Source organism: Poecilia reticulata, chromosome 9, assembly GCF_904066995.2.
Source record: "Poecilia reticulata chromosome 9, P_reticulata-male-v2, whole genome shotgun sequence".
Lineage (NCBI taxonomy): Eukaryota > Metazoa > Chordata > Actinopteri > Cyprinodontiformes > Poeciliidae > Poecilia > Poecilia reticulata.
Window position 1 is genome coordinate 35,615,953 of NC_088838.1, and position 9,223 is coordinate 35,625,175.

At 52.5% G+C, this 9,223-nt stretch overlaps 1 pseudogene across 2 annotated transcripts; it reads left to right on the plus strand.

Moving 5' to 3' along the window:
* The first annotated feature begins 7,232 nt into the window (after positions 1-7,232).
* LOC103460389 (myosin light polypeptide 6 pseudogene) lies at positions 7,233-9,223 on the plus strand (annotated as a pseudogene). 2 transcript variants are annotated; one of them, XR_014089079.1, is made up of 2 exons: positions 7,233-8,339; positions 8,536-9,223. The product of XR_014089079.1 is annotated as a myosin light polypeptide 6 pseudogene, transcript variant X2 (transcript). The 2 variants fall into 2 exon arrangements; XR_014089078.1 differs by having other exon boundaries at positions 7,234-8,339; positions 8,533-9,223.

The window sequence follows — 9,223 nt, forward strand, 5'->3', positions numbered from 1 at the left end:
CGTCATGACGTCGGCGGCGTCATTTTTAATCCGTTTCTATCAACGGTAGAAACAAAACCTCTGACTGCCACAAGTTTAATAAATCAAACATGAATTTCCAATTTGTCACAGATTATCATGTAAATCAGTTAATATTTGGTTCATAGACCATCTGTCCAGATTATGTCCAGATTATGTCCAGATTATGTCCAGATTATGTCCAGATTATGTTCATCCCAGTATTAAGTCTGAGAATTTTAACTTCAAGAAATGAGACAAAATTTACTTATTTTTTTTCTGCTACGGTTAAAAATAACGGTTTATATTTTTACTATTATAGTCACTGATAATTAAAGAATGAGATCAACTAGTCAGAGTTTAATCCACCAGCTTGTCCTTTAATTACTCTGCTCTCTGGGTAAACCAGGGTTTGGGTAGACCAGGGTTTGGGTAGACCAGGGTTTGGGTAGACCAGGGTTTGGGTAAACCAGGGTTTGGGTAGGCCAGGGTTTGGGTAGACCAGGGTTTGGGTAGACCAGGGTTTGGGTAAACCAGGGTTTGGGTAAACCAGGGTTTGGGTAAACCAGGGTTTGGGTAGACCAGGGTTTGGGTAAACCAGGGTTTGGGTAGGCAGCCTACCCCAGTCCTGCTCTACCTTGGGCAGGGCAGGACTGGGTACCCGAATGTGGAGAACCTTCATCCGTGAGTGTAGAACCTGCTGAGAGTCTGAGTGAATAAAACACACTTATTTAATTTTGATCAAATTAAGGAAGTGTTCATTTTAATAATTGGAACATTTCTACAAATGTGGAGAAAGCGCTGCTCCTGTTTGACTACAGTACCCATAATGCTCTGCTGGGGCTGTGAAGACGCGCCTGACGCTGAACGCACCACAAGTCTGCGGGTTAAACAGTTAGATAGTTGAAACGTTTTCCAAAGACTAGAAATGAATCAAACCTCCTCTGGATGTCTGACCACCGGAACATGGAATCTGTCCTCCAATCACAGCTTTGCCTTCATGGCTTTAACATTTAGCATTAAAAGCAGGTCCGTGCGCATTACGCATGTGTGGCCTGTAATTTGTGTGGTTTAGGTTTGTGCTGGTTTTTCGCAACACGCACCTGATGCGCGTTGGAGACGTGGCTGTGCTCTTGAGGGTCAGGTGCTGTCAGGTGTGGTTGTACCTCCGATGACATCCTGCAGGCGGCGCTGGGTGAGCAGTTACTTAACTGCATCTGAACTGGGTTTTGGTCCCGTTTGTCAGGGTGTGTCTGAATATCGGCACCACAAAAGTTCCTGCTTCACAAAGAAACTGGACCCATTTAATAGCCAGCAATCAGCAGCGGATGGTAGAACCGGCCGCTTCCTTCAGCTGAGGGGGGATCACTGCAGCACAAACCCAGAGCTGATTGACAGCTGCCATCATGTCCACCGAGCAAGTATTCAAAATGACGAAACCCCTCATGGCCCCACCTCAAAATGAATCCGGTGCTCCGCTGCTGGCTGCAAGTATGTTGCATGTTTATGTTAATTAGGTGATTCAGATCAGTTTTGAATGTGTCCAGATCACATAGTATCATTTAGAACTGATAGAGTCTCTAGTGGAAACATTTAAATCTTAGTTTGACTTTGATTCTTTCTCCCTCCCTGCTTGCTGTTTTTCTCTTTCTGTAGTTTTGGAGCCTTTTACAAATCTACAAATTGTGGATCTGGTCAACCGACCTCTCAATGCAATTGATCAAATTTTCTCGATGAGAAGTCTGGACACACAGAGCCTGTTGTCCTGCAGGGACAGACAGAGCCTGTTGTCCTGCAGGGACACACAGAGCCTGTTGTCCTGCAGGGAGACACAGAGCCTGTTGTCCTGCAGGGACAGACAGAACCTGTTGTCCTGCAGGGAGACACAGAGCCTGTTGTCCTGCAGGGACAGACAGAACCTGTTGTCCTGCAGGGACAGACCTGGTGGATCTGTAAGGGCCCCGCTACCGTCAGCTGGTTCTCAGACCAGGAGGGAGACAGTTACGGCACCAAGGGAGGACAATTCAATTAGTTCGCTTTTTTTATTCCCCAACGGAATAAAATGCTCCGTTTTCTTTTTTGTGAAAAAGTACAATAAAAGTATTAAAATGTTCCAATCAGAGCAAACTAAAATTGTCTTAGAGGGTCTAGATCCACAAGGTCCGGTTAGGACGGCAGACCCTGCGCTCCGTCCAGTCTGCAGCCTCCTGCGGTCACTCCAGCCCGCTAGTCGCCCCTGTTGGACAAAAACGCCTGGCAGGAGGGCGATCGCTGAGCAGCGGATGTTTTATTGTCCCTGCAGACCATCAGTGGAAACGTTACTTACTGACCAGGGCAGAGTTCCTCCTCTGCCCACTGACTGTATCTCTGCTGCCAACCACTGGCTGGTTCCGGGTCGCAGTCCTCCGTCACGAACCTTCCTGGGTTCCTCTTTTTCTTCTTCCGCTGCCTACGTCACGCCCACCCCGCAAAGCAGGTGACTGGCATCAGCTGTTAGCTGTCGGAGTCCACAGTGAATAAAAAAAACTAAACATGCAGCGAAACACTCAATAAAAACCTCACTTTAACAGTAAAAACACATTTCCACTGTGTAACCTGGATTTATTCATGATGACAGGATTTCTGCTGTTTGGAGCTTCGGATTCCTGGATTATCAACACATTTGTGACAGATTTGGTCAAACTGGCAAACACTCAGACTGTTGGTGGATGTGAGTCTTGCTGAGACTCGCTGCCCAGCTGAGGAATCTAAAACTCACCAACCGGATGGAATCGATCTTGGAGAAGCTGCTGGTTTCGGCTCAGTGAAACGACCAAACTAATATGGATGATTGGGAACTGAGATGGACCAGAGAGACTTTAGGGAGGATTGAAAATTATAATCTTCCCGGCCTCAGACATTCTGTCTCTGAATGGGCTTCCCCCGTGTGGCCTTGGAAGGGCCACATGACGCTCTTCCCTCCTCACCCCCTGCTGTTTCCATGGAGCCGTGTGGCTTCATGGCCCTGAGACGTCACCGCCTTCACTCGTGTCTTTGTTTTGTCTGAATGTTGCCATTTGCCCTGTGTCCTTTACTGGTTTATGTTTTAGGTGGAGAACTCCATATTTAACCCAGAAAAGGATTATTTTAGTTTGTCCGTGTGAGATGAGTCCTCGCTGTTCCCTGGACTCTGCGTTGTGTCTTAAGGGTTTTTGTCGGAAGGAAAGGAGACAGGAATCTGACCACCGGACAGCACAGCGGCTTCGCCTTACAATCCAGAGCAAATCCTGACCGTTGAACCACCAGCACACAGTAACGAACGCCAAGTACGGCGTCCTTCAACGGACACACCTTACAACGTTCACAACCCAAAGAGCAGATCCAACACCTTGGAGACATGCGGCGACACATTCACTGTCCTACATTAGTCAGAAACTGTAGTTTCACTATTTAGAAATGGGGCCTGAACAGCAGCACTTAGTTTACTTTAGAACATTAGTTTCCTTTCCTTTGGTTTGTTATTTTGTTTCTATTTCCTTTTAATTCATGTAAAGCACTTTGAATTACCCTGTTGCTGAAAATGTGCTTTATAAATTAAATGACCTTTTAGGGTCTCAACAGTTTGTTTACTGAGAAAAACACGTCTGAGTCACTCAGTCAGTTTGTCATCAGCAGAACTTCAAGGTTTTATTCTCTGCCGTGTCAGACAAAATGTCTTTTGTTTCAGAGACACAGAGGACAGACAGAGGACAGACAGAGGACAGCTGCAGGTCCTGCTCGGCTCCTTATCTCTGCTGGAATGTTGATAGTCGCTGAGGGACGAAGATAAAGAGACACAAATAGATTCTGGGGGACGGATGGAAACTGAGGCTGAGACTGAGAAGGACAGCTGGACAGAGACGAGTCCAGAGAGACGAGTCCAGAGAGACGAGTCCAGGGAGACGAGTCCAGAGAGACGAGTCCAGAGAGACGAGTCCAGGGAGACGAGTCCAGAGAGACGAGTCCAGAGAGACGAGTCCAGAGAGACGAGTCCAGGGAGACGAGTCCAGAAAGACGAGTCCAGAGAGACGAGTCCAGAGAGACGAGTCCAGAGAGACGAGTCCAGGGAGACGAGTCCAGAGAGACGAGTCCAGAAAGACGAGTCCAGAGAGACGAGTCCAGAGAGACGAGTCCAGGGAGACGAGTCCAGAAAGACGAGTCCAGAGAGACGAGTCCAGGGAGACGAGTGCAGAAAGACGAGTCCAGAGAGACGAGTCCAGGGAGACGAGTGCAGAAAGACGAGTCCAGAGAGACGAGTCCAGGGAGACGAGTCCAGAAAGACGAGTCCAGAGAGACGAGTCCAGGGAGACGAGTCCAGAAAGACGAGTCCAGAGAGACGAGTCCAGAGAGACGAGTCCAGGGAGACGAGTCCAGAGAGACGAGTCCAGGGAGACGAGTCCAGAGAGACGAGTCCAGAAAGACGAGTCCAGAGAGACGAGTCCAGGGAGACGAGTGCAGAGAGACGAGTCCAGAAAGACGAGTCCAGAAAGACGAGTCCAGGGAGATGAGTCCAGAAAGACGAGTCCAGAAAGACGAGTCCAGAAAGACGAGTCCAGAAAGACGAGTCCAGAGAGACGAGTCCAGGGAGATGAGTGCAGAAAGACGAGTCCAGAAAGACGAGTCCAGAGAGACGAGTCCAGAGAGACGAGTCCAGAGAGACGAGTCCAGGGAGACGAGTCCAGAAAGACGAGTCCAGAGAGACGAGTCCATGGAGACGAGTCCAGAGAGACGAGTCCAGAGAGACGAGTCCAGGGAGACGAGTCCAGAAAGACGAGTCCAGAGAGACGAGTCCAGGGAGACGAGTGCAGAGAGACGAGTCCAGAGAGACGAGTCCAGGGAGACGAGTCCAGAGAGACGAGTCCAGAGAGACGAGTCCAGGGAGACGAGTCCAGAGAGACGAGTCCAGAGAGACGAGTCCAGGGAGACGAGTCCAGAAAGACGAGTCCAGAGAGACGAGTCCAGGGAGACGAGTGCAGAGAGACGAGTCCAGGGAGACGAGTCCAGAAAGACGAGTCCAGAGAGACGAGTCCATGGAGACGAGTCCAGAGAGACGAGTCCAGAAAGACGAGTCCAGAGAGACGAGTCCAGGGAGACGAGTCCAGAAAGACGAGTCCAGAGAGACGAGTCCATGGAGACGAGTCCAGAGAGACGAGTCCAGAGAGACGAGTCCAGAGAGACGAGTCCAGAAAGACGAGTCCAGAAAGACGAGTCCAGGGAGATGAGTCCAGAAAGACGAGTCCAGAAAGACGAGTCCAGAAAGACGAGTCCAGAAAGACGAGTCCAGAGAGACGAGTCCAGGGAGATGAGTGCAGAAAGACGAGTCCAGAAAGACGAGTCCAGAGAGACGAGTCCAGAGAGACGAGTCCAGAAAGACGAGTCCAGAGAGACGAGTCCAGGGAGACGAGTCCAGAGAGACGAGTCCAGGGAGACGAGTCCAGAGAGACGAGTCCAGAAAGACGAGTCCAGAAAGACGAGTCCAGAGAGACGAGTCCAGGGAGACGAGTCCAGGGAGACGAGTCCAGAGAGACGAGTCCAGAAAGACGAGTCCAGAGAGACGAGTCCAGGGAGACGAGTCCAGAGAGACGAGTCCAGGGAGACGAGTGCAGAAAGACGAGTCCAGAGAGACGAGTCCAGGGAGACGAGTCCAGAAAGACGAGTCCAGAGAGACGAGTCCAGGGAGACGAGTCCAGAAAGACGAGTCCAGAGAGACGAGTCCAGAGAGACGAGTCCAGGGAGACGAGTCCAGAGAGACGAGTCCAGGGAGACGAGTCCAGAAAGACGAGTCCAGAGAGACGAGTCCAGGGAGACGAGTCCAGAGAGACGAGTCCAGGGAGACGAGTCCAGAGAGACGAGTCCAGAGAGACGAGTCCAGGGAGACGAGTCCAGAAAGACGAGTCCAGAGAGACGAGTCCAGGGAGACGAGTGCAGAGAGACGAGTCCAGAAAGACGAGTCCAGAAAGACGAGTCCAGAGAGACGAGTCCAGGGAGATGAGTGCAGAAAGACGAGTCCAGAAAGACGAGTCCAGAGAGACGAGTCCAGAGAGACGAGTCCAGAGAGACGAGTCCAGGGAGACGAGTCCAGAGAGACGAGTCCAGAGAGACGAGTCCAGGGAGACGAGTCCAGAGAGACGAGTCCAGAGAGACGAGTCCAGGGAGACGAGTCCAGAGAGACGAGTCCAGAGAGACGAGTCCAGAGAGACGAGTCCAGGGAGACGAGTCCAGAAAGACGAGTCCAGAGAGACGAGTCCAGGGAGACGAGTGCAGAGAGACGAGTCCAGAGAGACGAGTCCAGGGAGACGAGTCCAGAGAGACGAGTCCAGGGAGACGAGTCCAGAGAGACGAGTCCAGGGAGACGAGTCCAGAAAGACGAGTCCAGAGAGACGAGTCCATGGAGACGAGTCCAGAGAGACGAGTCCAGAGAGACGAGTCCAGAAAGACGAGTCCAGAAAGACGAGTCCAGAGAGACGAGTCCAGGGAGACGAGTCCAGAAAGACGAGTCCAGAGAGACGAGTCCAGGGAGACGAGTGCAGAGAGACGAGTCCAGGGAGACGAGTCCAGAAAGATGAGTCCAGAGAGACGAGTCCAGGGAGACGAGTGCAGAGAGACGAGTCCAGAGAGACGAGTCCAGGGAGACGAGTCCAGAGAGACGAGTCCAGAGAGACGAGTCCAGGGAGACGAGTCCAGAAAGACGAGTCCAGAGAGACGAGTCCAGGGAGACGAGTGCAGAGAGACGAGTCCAGAAAGACGAGTCCAGAAAGACGAGTCCAGGGAGATGAGTCCAGAAAGACGAGTCCAGAAAGACGAGTCCAGAAAGACGAGTCCAGAAAGACGAGTCCAGAGAGACGAGTCCAGGGAGATGAGTGCAGAAAGACGAGTCCAGAAAGACGAGTCCAGAGAGACGAGTCCAGGGAGATGAGTGCAGAAAGACGAGTCCAGAAAGACGAGTCCAGAGAGACGAGTCCAGAGAGACGAGTCCAGAAAGACGAGTCCAGAGAGACGAGTCCAGGGAGACGAGTCCAGAAAGACGAGTCCAGAAAGACGAGTCCAGAAAGACGAGTCCAGAAAGACGAGTCCAGAGAGACGAGTCCAGAGAGACGAGTCCAGAAAGCCTGGGTCGGGTCCAGATCTCCAGTGGAACCAGAGGAACCAGAGGAACCGGTCCTGAAGGACGTCTGGGTGTGAGACGGTGGAGAAGAACCAAACCTCCTCTGTGATTGGTTGGGATGGGCAGGGGGCGGGGCCTGGGTCTGGTTCTGATCCAGTCAATCACATTACTGGGTCAGAGTGGCAGCAGACTGGTTTCATCCCAGAACTCTCCAGGGCTGCTGGTGGAGTCCAGCCGGGTTCTGGGCTCGGCCCGATCCGCTTTACTGAGGTTCTGCTGATGATAGTCAGATTTATCTATAATCCAGGTTAATCCAGCCTGTTAGTAGATTACAGACAATAAAACCTGGATGGCTCCAAACTTCCTGCTTTAAATTCTGACCCGACTGTTTCTGGACCAGAACCTCTGAGCAGAACCTGATCAGTGGATCACTGATCCGATCAAGTAAAGAAGCTCTGAGTTATTTTAACCAGGATGTCATTTAAATCTCAGATTAAACCGATTTCCTTCCGTCAGAATGACCAACATGCTGTCCAGCAGTGGAGCTGATAATCTATAATCTATAATCTGATCCATGATGATGATTCTTCATAATCCAGTTCAAATCCTTCATCTGATCCAAAACGCTCAGATCAGATTCTGCTGCTCAGCTTCCCTGATGATCCAGATTATAATCTCACAGAGAAACCCTCAATAATCAGGTTCTGATCGGTTCTGATCGGTTCTGATCAGTTCTGATCGGTTCTGATCGGTCCAGAGCTTCCAGCAGAACCGTGTGGTACCACGGTGCTGGTTCTGCCTCTTACAGCTGTTCGGAGTCGTGCTGAGCCGTTTCTGTAGTCATGATGCTACAGGACAGACCGGACTGTCACTTCAACCGAAGCTCCACCTGGTCTGCGTTCTGATTGGCCGATTCCTTCCTGGAGGCGGGGCTTCAGCTGGCATGATGCTGCCATCACCTGATCCTTCTCTCTTTGTGTCTCTGCTCTGTTTTCTCCGACCTCCAGTCGGTCAAACGGAGGGCTGCTGGTTCTGGTTCTGGTTCTGGTTTCTTCCTTTTAAAGGGGAGTTTTCCCTGGGCACTGTCGCCCCCTGCTGGTCCGCAGTGATTTTGCTGCTTTTTGGACTGGACCGACTGGACCGACCGGACTGGACCGGACTGGAGCTTCGGTTAAAGTGACAGTCCGGTCCGGTCCGGTCCGGTCAGTAGAGCGCTGAGGTGAGTGTTGCTACAGCCTGAATCTGTTTATCTGACCGAGTGGACCCTGCCGGCGGTTCTGGTTTATCTGGTTCTGGTTTATCTCCTGCTGCTATTTCAGTTTTCTTCCATGTTTGGTCCTCGGGTCTCTCTCTCTCTCTGTCTCTCTCTCTCTCTCTCTCTCTCTGTCTCTCTCTCTCTCGCCCATCTGCAGCAGCTATAAACCGGCCCGCGGCGCCTCGCCTCCATCTGCGGCGCAGCATGGCTCCAAAGAAGGTGGAGGCCAAGAAAGCGGAGGTGAAGAAGGTGGAGGCCAAGAAGGAGGAGGCGGCGCCCCCGGCCCCGGAGCCGGAGCCCCGGGCCCCGGAGGTGGACCTGCGCAGCGTGGTGGTGGAGTTCAGCCCGGACCAGGTGGAGGAGTTCCGGGACGCCTTCTCCCTGTTCGACGAGACGCCGGGCGGCGAGATGAAGATCAGCTACGCCCAGTGCGGCGACGTGCTGCGGGCGCTGGGGCACAACCCGACTAACGACGAGGTTCTGAAGCTGCTGGGCCGGCCCAAAGCCGAGGAGATGCACGCCTCGCTGCTGGACTTCCAGGCCTTCCTGCCCATGCTGCAGCACGTGGCGCGCGCCAAGGAGCAGGGCAACATGGAGGACTTCGTGGAGGGGCTGCGCGTCTTCGACAAGGAGGGCAACGGCACCGTGATGGGGGCGGAGCTCCGCCACGTCCTGGCCACGCTGGGGGAGCGCATGACGGAGGACGAGGTGGACCGGCTCATGGCGGGCCAGGAGGACGCCAACGGACACGTCAACTACACCGAGTTCGTCAAGCACGTCCTGGCCGGGTAGCAACCAGCGGGGGAGGGGCGACGGCGCTCCGCCTTAATAAAACACCTACAGGTCTG